Genomic DNA, 21,126 nt, shown 5'->3' on the forward strand with positions numbered 1-21,126 from the left:
CACTGAGGCTCCTCCTGGGAGGAGCCTGCGGGCCCCCAGACCAGCCTCTGCCCCACGATGCTCCTCAGTGCCACTCCCGGTTTGCTGCCCCGGCCTCTAGCTCTGGCCACGACCTCACTGGATTCTCGATAAATGTCACCCATGCACCATGCCTAAGCTTGGGGTCCACATGGGACCATGGCTCTTATCTTCTTCCCATCGATGGATTGTTCGGGCTTCATGTCATCGTGATGGCGGGAAGGCCAGCACCGCCCCCTTGAGGCCTCCCTGAAGACACATAGAAACATAGGACACAATGCAGCCCATCTCTTTTTGTTACAACACCTTTATTGTGGTACGATTTCTGTTCCGTAAATTAGACATATCTCACATGTAGTATTTGATGAATTTTCATAGATGTCTGCACCTAGAGAAGCATCACAACAAGCAAGATAGCTACCATTTCCATCACTCCCCAAGAGGGGCAATTTTCCAGTTCCCATATTTACCACTTCCCAGCCCCTTCGTTCCCTGCTAACCATAAGTTGGTTTCTCTATGTCTGTGGTTTTGTTCCTCTATGGTCATTGAGCTCATTTCTGCCTTTTTTTTACATTCCACATGGAAGTAGTATCATATGGCATTTTTCTCTCTTCTGGCTTACTTCACTCAGAATGACTCTCTCTGTGTCCATCTATGTTGCAACAAAAGACATCGTTTCATCTTTTTCATGGCTGAGTAGTATTCCACGACTTAAATAGACCACTACTTCTTTATCCAGTCCCCAGTAGGTGGACTTTTGGTTTGGTTCCACGTCCTGGCTATTATAAAGAGGGCTGCTGTGAGCACTGAGGTGAATGTGAGAGTTTGAATTAGAGTTTTCTCCTGACATATCCCCAGGCGTGGGAAGACTGCATCATAAGGTACGTCTATTTGTAGTTTTCTTAGGACCATGCATCCTGTCTTCTCTAGTGGCAATGCAGCCCATCTTACTGAAGCAGAGCCGTGCCCAGAATATAACGGGTATTTCTAGAGGTCAGACATGAAGTGCAGTGAGCTTGGCCTGTTCCAGAAGAAGAGGGCAGTCTGGGAGGGCTGGAGGAGAGTGACCAGGGGAGTGTGGTACAGGCAGGATTCGGACCACGTGGGGACATGACAGGCTGGGATAAGGAGCCTGGGCTTCCAGTCATCCCTTGGTAAGCCTGGGGCACTGGTTCCAGGACTCCTCACAGATGCCAACATCCATGGATGCTGACGCCTCTTTTATAAAATGACACAGGACTGACATGCAATTACATGGATCCTCCCGTGTACTTTATTTTTTACATACATACATGTATTTTTTTTTTTGATTTATAGTGATTTTACAATTTTGTGTCGAATCCCATCGCAGAGCACAATCTTTCAGTTATACATGAAAATACGCATACATTCATTGTCACATACTCTTTCGCCGTGTCCTCCTGTGTACTTGAGGTCATCTCTAGAGGACGCGTGCTATGTAAGGCAACGTGAATGCTACGTAAGCAGTTGCCGGTGTGTGGCAAGTTCAAGTGTTGCTTTTTGAAACTTTCCGTTTTTTCCCGAATATTTTCAACCCACAGTTGGTTGAATCTGCTGGAGCGGGAGCCCCTAGATACGGAGAACCCTCAAGCCCTTCCCACCTCCTAAATTTCCACTGGAAGCGCTGCAGGGGACCAAAGAGAGGAGAAGAGCGCCCTCTAGCGGCTGGAAACGCTGAGGAATTCCTTCAGCGTATGCCGCGCAGGAGAGAAGTTTTCCGGCCGACTAGCGCAAATGGAGGGCCCGCCTGGACAGGAAGGGGGAAGGACGGCAGTGGAAGCCAGCTCGCACCCTTCCTGGAGCTAGCTGGTAGCAGTGAGGGACGCCGAGGGACTGGGGACACGTCGCGTGGGGGGGGGCAATCCTGGCCGCCAGCTGCACGGTCCACACAGCTGGCACCCAGTTTGCATGATCAAAAGAACAAGGAGTGGGTGGATATGTGGGGAAGGGGCTGCCTCAGCACCGGGATCCTGACATGGGCCAGAGCGCCATGACCTCAGCCAATGCGGCTCCACTAGTAAGCCAGAATAAGGAAACTCTGAGGCAAGATATTACAGATTCCACCGCAGCCACACGGATAACTAGATCTCTAAGCTCACAAAATGGAACCATCGGAACCAGGCATTTTTCCTTTTCTCTTCTTTTAGACTTTGGATCAGGAAGCCACACAACTCTGATGGGAAGCATCTTTACTCCGGTCGAGGGATCACTTTTTGAGGAATAAGCATGGAGAAAAAGAGTGCGGGGATGGTTTAGTGGTTCAAAGCCGAAGCCCGTCTGAGAAACGATAAAAACATGCTTCAAATGAAGCCGACTTACGGCAAAAAGCAGGAGGAAGTTTAAGGTATTCTTTATTCATATCAATTCAGCAGGCAAGACTACCCAGTCGTAAAAAGGCAGGACTTTAAATATAAAATTTTATTTTATTTATGTATTTATTTATTTATTTATTTATTTATTTATTTATTTTGGTGATGGAAACAATGCCATATTCTCAAACAAGGCTTGGGGCCCTAGATACGGAGAGTTGAGTGTTGAGGCTGAGGGTTGTTGATGAGGAGATCATAAAGCTGCGTATAGACAGATAAGGGTTCCAAGCCCACCGCTTGAAAAAAATTAGCCAATCATGAGTCCCTTTGATTGAGAAAGAAGTAAATGACTCAAAAATGAGGAAGACATGGGATTAAAGAGTGGTAGTGAGCAATTAAATCCAAGAAATTTATACCTTTATTTTCATTGTAAATGTAACAGTCTTACAGCAACTGTCGAAATACTAGTAACTGCTCCACGCGCACGTGCAGACACACACTCACACACACACACAAACACAGTTTGGAACAGCAGAGAGGTAAAATATGCTAAATTTCTCATTATTGAGGACAAGAATCTAATCGATTATTTCATTCTTGAGACTGTTATAGGAATACTGGCCCAATTACATGTAAACTTATGAACTTAGAAATGATTAATAAACATTTAGAGAGAATTTTCATTCAAAGACAATAGAGCTTCCAAATCATTCAAGGGAAAATTAACAAGAAAACAATGAATCAATCCAGCTAGGATGGAGTAACGGAGACCATATCTACCACCCTACAATAAACCCCAAAATGGATAAAATATATGAAGCAATGATTTTTAAGACACGTGAAAACGATCATCCACTTGGACCTTGTCCTGCCTCCCCCATATCAAGGCTGCTAGCCCTCCTACTGCCACTACCAAGGATGTCCACCAGGTGGCGCCGTTTCCTTCCTCTGCTCCTGCTGCAGAGCCAGTCGTGAGCGGTCCTGTTCCAGGTTTTGGCAAGCAGCTCCCAGAAGCGCTCTCGTGGGCCTTGGTCCCTTTTAGCCACCAGCAAAGGGATCGGGGATGGGCAGTGAGCCTCTTTTCTCATCGAAGATCTAGGAAGCCAACTGATTTCTGAGCAGCCCTTTACCCTCGTCTGCTGTCTGGTACTCTCCACCCGACTTCCAGAGTCCGCGGCATGGGCAGCCTGCACGCTGGCCCCGGCCCATCAGAATCTGGTCCCCCGGCCGAGAGGCCCCGCGCGGTCGTGAGCAGGGCTCCAGGCCTCTGGAGCCCCGCCGCTTGGAACGCGTCCTGTCACTGGGCTCGCGAGCTCCATGCCCTTGGCTGTCACTTAACTTCTCTAAGCTACAGTCCTCATCAGTAAAATGAAGACATAATCAATATTGGGGGGAAAAAATCAGAATCCGGGGGGACCAAATTTCTGCCGATTGAAGATGACTTTCATTTTGAATTATACAGTGAGGGACACCATACAAACGTTTACTACTTCAGACTTCTAAAGGACAGCTTCTACGATTCTTAAAACTAAAGCATGCACGTACAAACAAACACACGCTCAGACACACTGACTCTGCTCCACATACATCCCCACGCACACACACATGGAGTCATGGGCCACACACACACCCATAACATACACACAACCACACACGTCCTCAGGCGCGCACACACACGCAAAGTCACTGTCACGTACCACACACGTCCCCAGGTGCAGGAGTGCGCACACGCGCACACACGTCACACACACCTTTGGCGGCATTCTAAATCAACTTACAGTCGAGGGTCTCAGGGTCCATTGTTTCATCCGCTCAGAAGCTCCTGACTTCGGAGCGTGAAGCAGGAATGCCTCCTCTCTGCAGATGGCCTTTGCCTCTTGCAGTCTCAGCAGAGCCAACATAACTGCCCTCGACCTTTAAAAGTGAGGGTCAGAGCATACCTGGGAGTTCCCATCCTACATATGTCAACATTTGAAGTGCAGTAGGTTCTAAACTCCTGCCTTTACAAATACACATTCATTCTAAGGGGGAAGGCCAGGCTCCACTTTAGAATTCCCAGACTCATGGGAGTTGCCGTAAAGAAAGTGATAGTTTGGGGAGAGCAGATTCCCAGTCTGACCACTAGCCTGATCCTTTTCTTCCCAAAGCTGGGTCCATCCCATGCCCCAAGGGGCCTTGGATGTTCACAGGATGACACTCAGACCTCCCATCCGGGCTCTGTATATACCCTCCATGCCAACAGCTTCCCGTTGGCCTCTGTGTGAGTCCTGGGAAGCTGAACTCCGGGGAGAGCCGGTGCAGAAACTAGAAGTGGGTCAAGGCTGCTGGGGCAGGGCATTCGGGGTCCTGTGTTTCCAGAGCACGGGGTGGATCAAATGGGCGTGTCCCTATGGCCTTGCTGAAACCACCACGTTGAGGGTGTGGCCAGAGGGAGTGTCAGGGCCAGAAGGACCCTATGTAGTGCAGGACACAGGGCAGCGCGGGGGTGTGGAGGAGTCGGGGAGGGGATAGGGGGGCCCCCTTGCCAGGATCTGAGGGCAGAAGCCCTAAGGAAGGGCCTGAGGAGGCTGGAAGGTATCCTCATTGCCATCAATTAAAAAACAAAAGCTCGCCGCAGGCGAGGGTGGGAAGGGTTTTGTTAGAACAAGGGAAGGCACTCGCAGAGGTCTGGCCAGATAGGGCTGGGGGGCTTGCCAGCCTGATGAGGAACCAAGAGGCCATCAGCCTATAAACGCCGCCCTAATTCCTCCGGGTGACACTGAGATGCAGTGAGACACGGAAAGCATGATAAACACAGGCCGGAAACTCAGCAGCCTCTTGCTTGGGTCACTGTCCGTCTGGCGCCCCCTCCGGTAGGAGCCTTTAGCGCATCACCCAGGGCTGACCCGGCTCAGGATTCCAGCTGATTTTCCACAGGTGGCATCACTTGCTGGTGACACGAAGCAGGCACGTTAGCCACCTCCCGAACACTGAGGCTCCTCCTGGGAGGAGCCTGCGGGCCCCCAGACCAGCCTCTGCCCCACGATGCTCCTCAGTGCCACTCCCGGTTTGCTGCCCCGGCCTCTAGCTCTGGCCACGACCTCGCTGGATTCTCGATAAATGTCACCCATGCACCATGCCTAAGCTTGGGGTCCACATGGGACCATGGCTCTTATCTTCTTCCCATCGATGGATTGTTCGGGCTTCATGTCATCGTGATGGCGGGAAGGCCAGCACCGCCCCATTGAGGCCTCCCTGAAGACACATAGAAACATAGGACACAATGCAGCCCATCTCTTTTTGTTACAACACCTTTATTGTGGTACGATTTCTGTTCCGTAAATTAGACATATCTCACATGTAGTATTTGATGAATTTTCATAGATGTCTGCACCTAGAGAAGCATCACAACAAGCAAGATAGCTACCATTTCCATCACTCCCCAAGAGGGGCAATTTTCCAGTTCCCATATTTACCACTTCCCAGCCCCTTCGTTCCCTGCTAACCATAAGTTGGTTTCTCTATGTCTGTGGTTTTGTTCCTCTATGGTCATTGAGCTCATTTCTGCCTTTTTTTTACATTCCACATGGAAGTAGTATCATATGGCATTTTTCTCTCTTCTGGCTTACTTCACTCAGAATGACTCTCTCTGTGTCCATCTATGTTGCAACAAAAGACATCGTTTCATCTTTTTCATGGCTGAGTAGTATTCCACGGCTTAAATAGACCACTACTTCTTTATCCAGTCCCCAGTAGGTGGACTTTTGGTTTGGTTCCACGTCCTGGCTATTATAAAGAGGGATGCTGTGAGCACTGAGGTGAATGTGAGAGTTTGAATTAGAGTTTTCTCCTGACATATCCCCAGGCGTGGGAAGACTGCATCATAAGGTACGTCTATTTGTAGTTTTCTTAGGACCATGCATCCTGTCTTCTCTAGTGGCAATGCAGCCCATCTTACTGAAGCAGAGCCGTGCCCAGAATATAACGGGTATTTCTAGAGGTCAGACATGAAGTGCAGTGAGCTTGGCCTGTTCCAGAAGAAGAGGGCAGTCTGGGAGGGCTGGAGGAGAGTGACCAGGGGAGTGTGGTACAGGCAGGATTCGGACCACGTGGGGACATGACAGGCTGGGATAAGGAGCCTGGGCTTCCAGTCATCCCTTGGTAAGCCTGGGGCACTGGTTCCAGGACTCCTCACAGATGCCAACATCCATGGATGCTGACGCCTCTTTTATAAAATGACACAGGACTGACATGCAATTACATGGATCCTCCCGTGTACTTTATTTTTTACATACATACATGTATTTTTTTTTTTTGATTTATAGTGATTTTACAATTTTGTGTCGAATCCCATCGCAGAGCACAATCTTTCAGTTATACATGAAAATACGCATACATTCATTGTCACATACTCTTTCGCCGTGTCCTCCTGTGTACTTGAGGTCATCTCTAGAGGACGCGTGCTATGTAAGGCAACGTGAATGCTACGTAAGCAGTTGCCAGTGTGTGGCAAGTTCAAGTGTTGCTTTTTGAAACTTTCCGTTTTTTCCCGAATATTTTCAACCCACAGTTGGTTGAATCTGCTGGAGCGGGAGCCCCTAGATACGGAGAACCCTCAAGCCCTTCCCACCTCCTAAATTTCCACTGGAAGCGCTGCAGGGGACCAAAGAGAGGAGAAGAGCGCCCTCTAGCGGCTGGAAACGCTGAGGAATTCCTTCAGCGTATGCCGCGCAGGAGAGAAGTTTTCGGGCCGACTAGCGCAAATGGAGGGCCCGCCTGGACAGGAAGGGGGAAGGACGGCAGTGGAAGCCAGCTCGCACCCTTCCTGGAGCTAGCTGGTAGCAGTGAGTGACGCCGAGGGACTGGGGACACGTCGCGTGGTGGGGGGCAATCCTGGCCGCCAGCTGCATGGTCCACACAGCTGGCACCCAGTTTGCATGATCAAAAGAACAAGGAGTGGGTGGATATGTGGGGAAGGGGCTGCCTCAGCACCGGGATCCTGACATGGGCCAGAGCGCCATGACCTCAGCCAATGCGGCTCCACTAGTAAGCCAGAATAAGGAAACTCTGAGGCAAGATATTACAGATTCCACCGCAGCCACACGGATAACTAGATCTCTAAGCTCACAAAATGGAACCATCGGAACCAGGCATTTTTCCTTTTCTCTTCTTTTAGACTTTGGATCAGGAAGCCACACAACTCTGATGGGAAGCATCTTTACTCCGGTCGAGAGATCACTTTTTGAGGAATAAGCATGGAGAAAAAGAGTGCGGGGATGGTTTAGTGGTTCAAAGCCGAAGCCCGTCTGAGAAACGATAAAAACATGCTTCAAATGAAGCCGACTTACGGCAAAAAGCAGGAGGAAGTTTAAGGTATTCTTTATTCATATCAATTCAGCAGGCAAGACTACCCAGTCGTAAAAAGGCAGCACTTTAAATATAAAATTTTATTTTATTTATGTATTTATGTATTTATTTATTTATTTATTTATTTATTTATTTTTTTTGGTGATGGAAACAATGCCATATTCTCAAACAAGGCTTGGGGCCCTAGATACGGAGAGTTGAGTGTTGAGGCTGAGGGTTGTTGATGAGGAGATCATAAAGCTGCGTATAGACAGATAAGGGTTCCAAGCCCACCGCTTGAAAAAAATTAGCCAATCATGAGTCCCTTTGATTGAGAAAGAAGTAAATGACTCAAAAATGAGGAAGACATGGGATTAAAGAGTGGTAGTGAGCAATTAAATCCAAGAAATTTATACCTTTATTTTCATTGTAAATGTAACAGTCTTACAGCAACTGTCGAAATACTAGTAACTGCTCCACGCGCACGTGCAGACACACACTCACACACACACACAAACACAGTTTGGAACAGCAGAGAGGTAAAATATGCTAAATTTCTCATTATTGAGGACAAGAATCTAATCGATTATTTCATTCTTGAGACTGTTATAGGAATACTGGCCCAATTACATGTAAACTTATGAACTTAGAAATGATTAATAAACATTTAGAGAGAATTTTCATTCAAAGACAATAGAGCTTCCAAATCATTCAAGGGAAAATTAACAAGAAAACAATGAATCAATCCAGCTAGGATGGAGTAACGGAGACCATATCTACCACCCTACAATAAACCCCAAAATGGATAAAATATATGAAGCAATGATTTTTAAGACACGTGAAAACGATCATCCACTTGGACCTTGTCCTGCCTCCCCCATACCAAGGCTGCTAGCCCTCCTACTGCCACTACCAAGGATGTCCACCAGGTGGCGCCGTTTCCTTCCTCTGCTCCTGCTGCAGAGCCAGTCGTGAGCGGTCCTGTTCCAGGTTTTGGCAAGCAGCTCCCAGAAGCGCTCTCGTGGGCCTTGGTCCCTTTTAGCCACCAGCAAAGGGATCGGGGATGGGCAGTGAGCCTCTTTTCTCATCGAAGATCTAGGAAGCCAACTGATTTCTGAGCAGCCCTTTACCCTCGTCTGCTGTCTGGTACTCTCCACCCGACTTCCAGAGTCCGCGGCATGGGCAGCCTGCACGCTGGCCCCGGCCCATCAGAATCTGTTCCCCCGGCCGAGAGGCCCCGCGCGGTCGTGAGCAGGGCTCCAGGCCTCTGGAGCCCCGCCGCTTGGAACGCGTCCTGTCACTGGGCTCGCGAGCTCCATGCCCTTGGCTGTCACTTAACTTCTCTAAGCTACAGTCCTCATCAGTAAAATGAAGACATAATCAATATTGGGGGGAAAAAATCAGAATCCGGGGGGACCAAATTTCTGCCGATTGAAGATGACTTTCATTTTGAATTATACAGTGAGGGACACCATACAAACGTTTACTACTTCAGACTTCTAAAGGACAGCTTCTACGATTCTTAAAACTAAAGCATGCACGTACAAACAAACACACGCTCAGACACACTGACTCTGCTCCACATACATCCCCACGCACACACACATGGAGTCATGGGCCACACACACACCCATAACATACACACAACCACACACGTCCTCAGGCGCGCACACACACGCAAAGTCACTGTCACGTACCACACACGTCCCCAGGTGCAGGAGTGCGCACACGCGCACACACGTCACACACACCTTTGGCGGCATTCTAAATCAACTTACAGTCGAGGGTCTCAGGGTCCATTGTTTCATCCGCTCAGAAGCTCCTGACTTCGGAGCGTGAAGCAGGAATGCCTCCTCTCTGCAGATGGTCTTTGCCTCTTGCAGTCTAAGCAGAGCCAACATAACTGCCCTCGACCTTTAAAAGTGAGGGTCAGAGCATACCTGGGAGTTCCCATCCTACATATGTCAACATTTGAAGTGCAGTAGGTTCTAAACTCCTGCCTTTACAAATACACATTCATTCTAAGGGGGAAGGCCAGGCTCCACTTTAGAATTCCCAGACTCATGGGAGTTGCCGTAAAGAAAGTGATAGTTTGGGGAGAGCAGATTCCCAGTCTGACCACTAGCCTGATCCTTTTCTTCCCAAAGCTGGGTCCATCCCATGCCCCAAGGGGCCTTGGATGTTCACAGGATGACACTCAGACCTCCCATCCGGGCTCTGTATATACCCTCCATGCCAACAGCTTCCCGTTGGCCTCTGTGTGAGTCCTGGGAAGCTGAACTCCGGGGAGAGCCGGTGCAGAAACTAGAAGTGGGTCAAGGCTGCTGGGGCAGGGCATTCGGGGTCCTGTGTTTCCAGAGCACGGGGTGGATCGAATGGGCGTGTCCCTATGGCCTTGCTGAAACCACCACGTTGAGGGTGTGGCCAGAGGGAGTGTCAGGGCCAGAAGGACCCTATGTAGTGCAGGACACAGGGCAGCGCGGGGGTGTGGAGGAGTCGGGGAGGGGATAGGGGGGCCCCCTTGCCAGGATCTGAGGGCAGAAGCCCTAAGGAAGGGCCTGAGGAGGCTGGAAGGTATCCTCATTGCCATCAATTAAAAAACAAAAGCTCGCCGCAGGCGAGGGTGGGAAGGGTTTTGTTAGAACAAGGGAAGGCACTCGCAGAGGTCTGGCCAGATAGGGCTGGGGGGCTTGCCAGCCTGATGAGGAACCAAGAGGCCATCAGCCTATAAACGCCGCCCTAATTCCTCCGGGTGACACTGAGATGCAGTGAGACACGGAAAGCATGATAAACACAGGCCGGAAACTCAGCAGCCTCTTGCTTGGGTCACTGTCCGTCTGGCGCCCCCTCCGGTAGGAGCCTTTAGCGCATCACCCAGGGCTGACCCGGCTCAGGATTCCAGCTGATTTTCCACAGGTGGCATCACTTGCTGGTGACACGAAGCAGGCACGTTAGCCACCTCCCGAACACTGAGGCTCCTCCTGGGAGGAGCCTGCGGGCCCCCAGACCAGCCTCTGCCCCACGATGCTCCTCAGTGCCACTCCCGGTTTGCTGCCCCGGCCTCTAGCTCTGGCCACGACCTCGCTGGATTCTCGATAAATGTCACCCATGCACCATGCCTAAGCTTGGGGTCCACATGGGACCATGGCTCTTATCTTCTTCCCATCGATGGATTGTTCGGGCTTCATGTCATCGTGATGGCGGGAAGGCCAGCACCGCCCCCTTGAGGCCTCCCTGAAGACACATAGAAACATAGGACACAATGCAGCCCATATCTTTTTGTTACAACACCTTTATTGTGGTACGATTTCTGTTCCGTAAATTAGACATATCTCACATGTAGTATTTGATGAATTTTCATAGATGTCTGCACCTAGAGAAGCATCACAACAAGCAAGATAGCTACCATTTCCATCACTCCCCAAGAGGGGCAATTTTCCAGTTCCCATATTTACCACTTCCCAGCCCCTTCGTTCCCTGCTAACCATAAGTTGGTTTCTCTATGTCTGTGGTTTTGTTCCTCTATGGTCATTGAGCTCATTTCTGCCTTTTTTTTACATTCCACATGGAAGTAGTATCATATGGCATTTTTCTCTCTTCTGGCTTACTTCACTCAGAATGACTCTCTCTGTGTCCATCTATGTTGCAACAAAAGACATCGTTTCATCTTTTTCATGGCTGAGTAGTATTCCACGGCTTAAATAGACCACTACTTCTTTATCCAGTCCCCAGTAGGTGGACTTTTGGTTTGGTTCCACGTCCTGGCTATTATAAAGAGGGCTGCTGTGAGCACTGAGGTGAATGTGAGAGTTTGAATTAGAGTTTTCTCCTGACATATCCCCAGGCGTGGGAAGACTGCATCATAAGGTACGTCTATTTGTAGTTTTCTTAGGACCATGCATCCTGTCTTCTCTAGTGGCAATGCAGCCCATCTTACTGAAGCAGAGCCGTGCCCAGAATATAACGGGTATTTCTAGAGGTCAGACATGAAGTGCAGTGAGCTTGGCCTGTTCCAGAAGAAGAGGGCAGTCTGGGAGGGCTGGAGGAGAGTGACCAGGGGAGTGTGGTACAGGCAGGATTCGGACCACGTGGGGACATGACAGGCTGGGATAAGGAGCCTGGGCTTCCAGTCATCCCTTGGTAAGCCTGGGGCACTGGTTCCAGGACTCCTCACAGATGCCAACATCCATGGATGCTGACGCCTCTTTTATAAAATGACACAGGACTGACATGCAATTACATGGATCCTCCCGTGTACTTTATTTTTTACATACATACATGTATTTTTTTTTTTTGATTTATAGTGATTTTACAATTTTGTGTCGAATCCCATCGCAGAGCACAATCTTTCAGTTATACATGAAAATACGCATACATTCATTGTCACATACTCTTTCGCCGTGTCCTCCTGTGTACTTGAGGTCATCTCTAGAGGACGCGTGCTATGTAAGGCAACGTGAATGCTACGTAAGCAGTTGCCGGTGTGTGGCAAGTTCAAGTGTTGCTTTTTGAAACTTTCCGTTTTTTCCCGAATATTTTCAACCCACAGTTGGTTGAATCTGCTGGAGCGGGAGCCCCTAGATACGGAGAACCCTCAAGCCCTTCCCACCTCCTAAATTTCCACTGGAAGCGCTGCAGGGGACCAAAGAGAGGAGAAGAGCGCCCTCTAGCGGCTGGAAACGCTGAGGAATTCCTTCAGCGTATGCCGCGCAGGAGAGAAGTTTTCCGGCCGACTAGCGCAAATGGAGGGCCCGCCTGGACAGGAAGGGGGAAGGACGGCAGTGGAAGCCAGCTCGCACCCTTCCTGGAGCTAGCTGGTAGCAGTGAGGGACGCCGAGGGACTGGGGACACGTCGCGTGGGGGGGGGCAATCCTGGCCGCCAGCTGCACGGTCCACACAGCTGGCACCCAGTTTGCATGATCAAAAGAACAAGGAGTGGGTGGATATGTGGGGAAGGGGCTGCCTCAGCACCGGGATCCTGACATGGGCCAGAGCGCCATGACCTCAGCCAATGCGGCTCCACTAGTAAGCCAGAATAAGGAAACTCTGAGGCAAGATATTACAGATTCCACCGCAGCCACACGGATAACTAGATCTCTAAGCTCACAAAATGGAACCATCGGAACCAGGCATTTTTCCTTTTCTCTTCTTTTAGACTTTGGATCAGGAAGCCACACAACTCTGATGGGAAGCATCTTTACTCCGGTCGAGGGATCACTTTTTGAGGAATAAGCATGGAGAAAAAGAGTGCGGGGATGGTTTAGTGGTTCAAAGCCGAAGCCCGTCTGAGAAACGATAAAAACATGCTTCAAATGAAGCCGACTTACGGCAAAAAGCAGGAGGAAGTTTAAGGTATTCTTTATTCATATCAATTCAGCAGGCAAGACTACCCAGTCGTAAAAAGGCAGGACTTTAAATATAAAATTTTATTTTATTTATGTATTTATTTATTTATTTATTTATTTATTTATTTATTTATTTATTTTGGTGATGGAAACAATGCCATATTCTCAAACAAGGCTTGGGGCCCTAGATACGGAGAGTTGAGTGTTGAGGCTGAGGGTTGTTGATGAGGAGATCATAAAGCTGCGTATAGACAGATAAGGGTTCCAAGCCCACCGCTTGAAAAAAATTAGCCAATCATGAGTCCCTTTGATTGAGAAAGAAGTAAATGACTCAAAAATGAGGAAGACATGGGATTAAAGAGTGGTAGTGAGCAATTAAATCCAAGAAATTTATACCTTTATTTTCATTGTAAATGTAACAGTCTTACAGCAACTGTCGAAATACTAGTAACTGCTCCACGCGCACGTGCAGACACACACTCACACACACACACAAACACAGTTTGGAACAGCAGAGAGGTAAAATATGCTAAATTTCTCATTATTGAGGACAAGAATCTAATCGATTATTTCATTCTTGAGACTGTTATAGGAATACTGGCCCAATTACATGTAAACTTATGAACTTAGAAATGATTAATAAACATTTAGAGAGAATTTTCATTCAAAGACAATAGAGCTTCCAAATCATTCAAGGGAAAATTAACAAGAAAACAATGAATCAATCCAGCTAGGATGGAGTAACGGAGACCATATCTACCACCCTACAATAAACCCCAAAATGGATAAAATATATGAAGCAATGATTTTTAAGACACGTGAAAACGATCATCCACTTGGACCTTGTCCTGCCTCCCCCATATCAAGGCTGCTAGCCCTCCTACTGCCACTACCAAGGATGTCCACCAGGTGGCGCCGTTTCCTTCCTCTGCTCCTGCTGCAGAGCCAGTCGTGAGCGGTCCTGTTCCAGGTTTTGGCAAGCAGCTCCCAGAAGCGCTCTCGTGGGCCTTGGTCCCTTTTAGCCACCAGCAAAGGGATCGGGGATGGGCAGTGAGCCTCTTTTCTCATCGAAGATCTAGGAAGCCAACTGATTTCTGAGCAGCCCTTTACCCTCGTCTGCTGTCTGGTACTCTCCACCCGACTTCCAGAGTCCGCGGCATGGGCAGCCTGCACGCTGGCCCCGGCCCATCAGAATCTGGTCCCCCGGCCGAGAGGCCCCGCGCGGTCGTGAGCAGGGCTCCAGGCCTCTGGAGCCCCGCCGCTTGGAACGCGTCCTGTCACTGGGCTCGCGAGCTCCATGCCCTTGGCTGTCACTTAACTTCTCTAAGCTACAGTCCTCATCAGTAAAATGAAGACATAATCAATATTGGGGGGAAAAAATCAGAATCCGGGGGGACCAAATTTCTGCCGATTGAAGATGACTTTCATTTTGAATTATACAGTGAGGGACACCATACAAACGTTTACTACTTCAGACTTCTAAAGGACAGCTTCTACGATTCTTAAAACTAAAGCATGCACGTACAAACAAACACACGCTCAGACACACTGACTCTGCTCCACATACATCCCCACGCACACACACATGGAGTCATGGGCCACACACACACCCATAACATACACACAACCACACACGTCCTCAGGTGCGCACACACACGCAAAGTCACTGTCACGTACCACACACGTCCCCAGGTGCAGGAGTGCGCACACGCGCACACACGTCACACACACCTTTGGCGGCATTCTAAATCAACTTACAGTCGAGGGTCTCAGGGTCCATTGTTTCATCCGCTCAGAAGCTCCTGACTTCGGAGCGTGAAGCAGGAATGCCTCCTCTCTGCAGATGGCCTTTGCCTCTTGCAGTCTCAGCAGAGCCAACATAACTGCCCTCGACCTTTAAAAGTGAGGGTCAGAGCATACCTGGGAGTTCCCATCCTACATATGTCAACATTTGAAGTGCAGTAGGTTCTAAACTCCTGCCTTTACAAATACACATTCATTCTAAGGGGGAAGGCCAGGCTCCACTTTAGAATTCCCAGACTCATGGGAGTTGCCGTAAAGAAAGTGATAGTTTGGGGAGAGCAGATTCCCAGTCTGACCACTAGCCTGATCCTTTTCTTCCCAAAGCTGGGTCCATCCCATGCCCCAAGGGGCCTTGGATGTTCACAGGATGACACTCAGACCTCCCATCCGGGCTCTGTATATACCCTCCATGCCAACAGCTTCCCGTTGGCCTCTGTGTGAGTCCTGGGAAGCTGAACTCCGGGGAGAGCCGGTGCAGAAACTAGAAGTGGGTCAAGGCTGCTGGGGCAGGGCATTCGGGGTCCTGTGTTTCCAGAGCACGGGGTGGATCAAATGGGCGTGTCCCTATGGCCTTGCTGAAACCACCACGTTGAGGGTGTGGCCAGAGGGAGTGTCAGGGCCAGAAGGACCCTATGTAGTGCAGGACACAGGGCAGCGCGGGGGTGTGGAGGAGTCGGGGAGGGGATAGGGGGGCCCCCTTGCCAGGATCTGAGGGCAGAAGCCCTAAGGAAGGGCCTGAGGAGGCTGGAAGGTATCCTCATTGCCATCAATTAAAAAACAAAAGCTCGCCGCAGGCGAGGGTGGGAAGGGTTTTGTTAGAACAAGGGAAGGCACTCGCAGAGGTCTGGCCAGATAGGGCTGGGGGGCTTGCCAGCCTGATGAGGAACCAAGAGGCCATCAGCCTATAAACGCCGCCCTAATTCCTCCGGGTGACACTGAGATGCAGTGAGACACGGAAAGCATGATAAACACAGGCCGGAAACTCAGCAGCCTCTTGCTTGGGTCACTGTCCGTCTGGCGCCCCCTCCGGTAGGAGCCTTTAGCGCATCACCCAGGGCTGACCCGGCTCAGGATTCCAGCTGATTTTCCACAGGTGGCATCACTTGCTGGTGACACGAAGCAGGCACGTTAGCCACCTCCCGAACACTGAGGCTCCTCCTGGGAGGAGCCTGCGGGCCCCCAGACCAGCCTCTGCCCCACGATGCTCCTCAGTGCCACTCCCGGTTTGCTGCCCCGGCCTCTAGCTCTGGCCACGACCTCGCTGGATTCTCGATAAATGTCACCCATGCACCATGCCTAAGCTTGGGGTCCACATGGGACCATGGCTCTTATCTTCTTCCCATCGATGGATTGTTCGGGCTTCATGTCATCGTGATGGCGGGAAGGCCAGCACCGCCCCCTTGAGGCCTCCCTGAAGACACATAGAAACATAGGACACAATGCAGCCCATCTCTTTTTGTTACAACACCTTTATTGTGGTACGATTTCTGTTCCGTAAATTAGACATATCTCACATGTAGTATTTGATGAATTTTCATAGATGTCTGCACCTAGAGAAGCATCACAACAAGCAAGATAGCTACCATTTCCATCACTCCCCAAGAGGGGCAATTTTCCAGTTCCCATATTTACCACTTCCCAGCCCCTTCGTTCCCTGCTAACCATAAGTTGGTTTCTCTATGTCTGTGGTTTTGTTCCTCTATGGTCATTGAGCTCATTTCTGCCTTTTTTTTACATTCCACATGGAAGTAGTATCATATGGCATTTTTCTCTCTTCTGGCTTACTTCACTCAGAATGACTCTCTCTGTGTCCATCTATGTTGCAACAAAAGACATCGTTTCATCTTTTTCATGGCTGAGTAGTATTCCACGGCTTAAATAGACCACTACTTCTTTATCCAGTCCCCAGTAGGTGGACTTTTGGTTTGGTTCCACGTCCTGGCTATTATAAAGAGGGATGCTGTGAGCACTGAGGTGAACGTGAGAGTTTGAATTAGAGTTTTCTCCTGACATATCCCCAGGCGTGGGAAGACTGGATCATAAGGTAAGTCTATTTGTAGTTTTCTAAGGACCCTGCATCCTGTCTTCTCTAGTGGCAATGCTGCACATCTTACTGAAGCAGACCCGTGCCCAGAATATAACGGGTATTTCTAGAGGTCATACATGAAGTGCAGTGAGCTTGGCCTGTTCCAGAAGAAGAGGGCAGTCTGGGAGGGCTGGATGAGAGTGACCAGGGGAGTGTGGTACAGGCAGGATTCAGACCACGTGGGGACATGACAGGCTGGGATAAGGAGCCTGGGCTTCCAGTCATCCCTTGGTAAGCCTGGGGCACTGGTTCCAGGACTCCCCACAGATGCCAACATCCATGGATGCTGACGCCTCTTTTATAAAATGACACAGGACTGACATGCAATTACATGGATCCTCCCGTGTACTTTATTTTTTACATACATACATGTATTTTTTTTTTGAGTTATAGTCATTTTACAATTTTGTGTCGAATCCCATCGAAGAGCACAATCTTTCAGTTATACATGAAAATAAGCATACATTCATTGTCACATACTCTTTCGCCGTGTCCTCCTTTGTACTTGAGGTCATCTCTAGAGGACGCGTGCTACGTAAGGCAACGTGAATGCTACGTAAGCAGTTGCCGGTGTGTGGCAAGTTCAAGTGTTGCTTTTTGAAACTTTCCGTTTTTTCCCGAATATTTTCAACCCACAGTTGGTTGAATCTGCTGGAGCGGGAGCCCCTAGATACGGAGAACCCTCAAGCACTTCCCACCTCCTAAATTTCCACTGGAAGCGCTGCAGGGGACCAAAGAGAGGAGAAGAGCGTCCTCTAGCGGCTGGAAACGCTGAGGAATTCCTTCAGCGTATGCAGCGCAGGAGAGAAGGTTTCGGGCCGACTAGCGCAAATGGAGGGCCCGCCTGGACAGGAAGGGGGAAGGACGGCAGTGGAAGCCAGCTCGCACCCTTCCTGGAGCTAGCTGGTAGCAGTGAGGGACGCCGAGGGACTGGGGACACGTCACGTGGGGGGGGCAATCCTGGACGCCAGCTGCACGGTCCACACAGCTGGCACCCAGTTTGCATGATCAAAAGAACAAGGAGTGGGTGGATATGTGGGGAAGGGGCTGCCTCAGCACCGGGATCCTGACATGGGCCAGAGCGCCATGACCTCAGCCAATGCGGCTCCACTAGTAAGCCAGAATAAGGAAACTCTGAGGCAAGATATTACAGATTCCACCGCAGCCACACGGATAACTAGATCTCTAAGCTCACAAAATGGAACCATCGGAACCAGGCATTTTTCCTTTTCTCTTCTTTTAGACTTTGGATCAGGAAGCCACACAACTCTGACGGGAAGCATCTTTACTCCGGTCGAGAGATCACTTTTTGAGGAATAAGCATGGAGAAAAAGAGTGCGGGGATGGTTTAGTGGTTCAAAGCCGAAGCCCGTCTGAGAAACGATAAAAACATGCTTCAAATGAAGCCGACTTATGGCAAAAAGCAGGAGGAAGTTTCAGGAATTCTTTATTCATATCAATTCAGCAGGCAAGACTACCCAGTCGTAAAAAAGCAGCACTTTAAATATAAAATTTTATTTTAATTATTTATTTTATTTTATTTTATTTTTTTTTTTTTTTTTTTGGTGATGGAAACAATGCAATATTCTCAAACAAGACTTGGGGCCCTAGATACGGAGAGTTGAGTGTTGAGGCTGAGGGTTGTTGATGAGGAGAACATAAAGCTGTGTATAGACAGATAAGAGTTCCAAGCCCACCGCTTGAAAAAAATTAGCAAATCATGAGTCCCTTTGATTGAGAAAGAAGTAAATGACTCAAAAATGGGGAAGACATGGGATTAAATAGTGGTAGTGAGCAATTAAATCCAAGAACTTTATACCTTTATTTTCATTGTAAATGTAACAGTCTTACAGCAACTGTCGAAATAGTAGTAACTGCTCCACGCGCACGTGCAGACACACACTCACACACACACACAAACACAGTTTGGAACAGCAGAGAGGTAAAATATGCTAAATTTCTCATTATTGAGGACAAGAATCTAATCGATTATTTCATTCTTGACACTGTTATAGGAATACTGGCCCAATTACATGTAAACTTATGAACTTAGAAATGATTAATAAACATTTAGAGAGAATTTTCATTCAAAGACAATAGAGCTTCCAAATCATTCAAGGGAAAATTAACAAGAAAACAATGAATCAATCCAGCTAGGATGGAGTAACGGAGACCATATCTACCACCCTACAATAAACCCCAAAATTGATAAAATATATGAAGCAATGATTTTTAAGACACGTGAAAACGATCATCCACTTGGACCTTGTCCTGCCTCCCCCATACCAAGGCTGCTAGCCCTCCTACTGCCACTACCAAGGATGTCCACCTGGTGGCGCCGTTTCCTTCCTCTACTCCTGCTGCAGAGCCAGTCGTGAGCGGCCCTGTTCCAGGTTTTGGCAAGCAGCTCCCAGAAGCGCTCTCGTGGGCCTTGGTCCCTTTTAGCCACCAGCAAAGGGATCGGGGATGGGCAGTGAGCCTCTTTTCTCATCGAAGATCTAGGAAGCCAACTGATTTCTGAGCAGCACTTTACCCTCGTCTGCTGTCTGGTACTCTCCACCCGACTTCCAGAGTCCGCGGCATGGGCAGCCTGCACGCTGGCCCCGGCCCATCAGAATCTGTTCCCCCGGCCGAGAGGCCCCGCGCGGTCGTGAGAAGGGCTCCAGGCCTCTGGAGCCCCGCCGCTTGGAACGCGTCCTGTCACTGGGCTCGCGAGCTCCATGCCCTTGGCTGTCACTTAACTTCTCTAAGCTACAGTCCTCATCAGTAAAATGAAGACATAATCAATATTGGGGGGAAAAAATCAGAATCCGGGGGGACCAAATTTCTGCCGATTGAAGATGACTTTCATTTTGAATTATACAGTGAGGGACACCATACAAACGTTTACTACTTCAGACTTCTAAAGGACAGCTTCTACGATTCTTAAAACTAAAGCATGCACGTACAAACAAACACACGCTCAGACACACTGACTCTGCTCCACATACATCCCCACGCACACACACATGGAGTCATGGGCCACACACACACCCATAACATACACACAACCACACACGTCCTCAGGCGCGCACACACACGCAAAGTCACTCTCACGTACCACACACGTCCCCAGGTGCAGGAGTGCGCACACGCACACACATGTCACACACACCTTTGGCGGCATTCTAAATCAACTTACAGTCGAGGGTCTCAGGGTCCATTGTTTCATCCGCTCAGAAGCTCCTGACTTCGGAGCGTGAAGCAGGAATGCCTCCTCTCTGCAGATGGTCTTTGCCTCTTGCAGTCTCAGCAGAGCCAACATAACTGCCCTCGACCTTTAAAAGTGAGGGTCAGAGCATACCTGGGAGTTCCCATCCTACATATGTCAACATTTGAAGTGCAGTAGGTTCTCAACTCCTGCCTTTACAAATACACATTCATTCTAAGGGGGAAGGCCAGGCTCCACTTTAGAATTCCCAGACTCATGGGAGTTGCCGTAAAGAAAGTGATAGTTTGGGGAGAGCAGATTCCCAGTCTGACCACTAGCCTGATCCTTTTCTTCCCAAAGCTGGGTCCATCCCATGCCCCAAGGGGCCTTGGATGTTCACAGAATGACACTCAGACCTCCCATCCGGGCTCTGTATATACCCTCCATGCCAACAGCTTCCCGTTGGCCTCTGTGTGAGTCCTGGGAAGCTGAACTCCGGGGAGAGCCGGTGCAGAAAGTAGAAGTGGGTCAAGGCTGCTGGGGCAGGGCATTCGGGGTCCTGTGTTTCCAGAGCATGGGGTGGATCGAATGGGCGTGTCCCTATGGCCTTGCTGAAACCACCACGTTGAGGGTGTGGCCAGAGGGAGTGTCAGGGCCAGAAGGACCCTCTGTAGTGCAGGACACAGGGCAGCGCGGGGGTGTGGAGGAGTCGGGGAGGGGATAGGGGGGCCCCCTTGCCAGGATCTGAGGGCAGAAGACCTAAGGAAGGGCCTGAGGAGGCTGGAAGGTATCCTCATTGCCATCAATTAAAAAACAAACGCTCGCCGCAGGCGAGGGTGGGAAGGGTTTTGTTAGAACAAGGGAAGGCACTCGCAGAGGTCTGGCCAGATAGGGCTGGGGGGCTTGCCAGCCTGATGAGGAACCAAGAGGCCATCAGCCTATACACGCCGCCCTATTTCCTCCGGGTGACACTGAGATGCAGTGAGACATGGAAAGCATGATAAACACAGGCCGGAAACTCAGCAGCC

The sequence above is a fragment of the Camelus bactrianus genome, chromosome 8 (assembly GCF_048773025.1).
Source record: "Camelus bactrianus isolate YW-2024 breed Bactrian camel chromosome 8, ASM4877302v1, whole genome shotgun sequence".
Lineage (NCBI taxonomy): Eukaryota > Metazoa > Chordata > Mammalia > Artiodactyla > Camelidae > Camelus > Camelus bactrianus.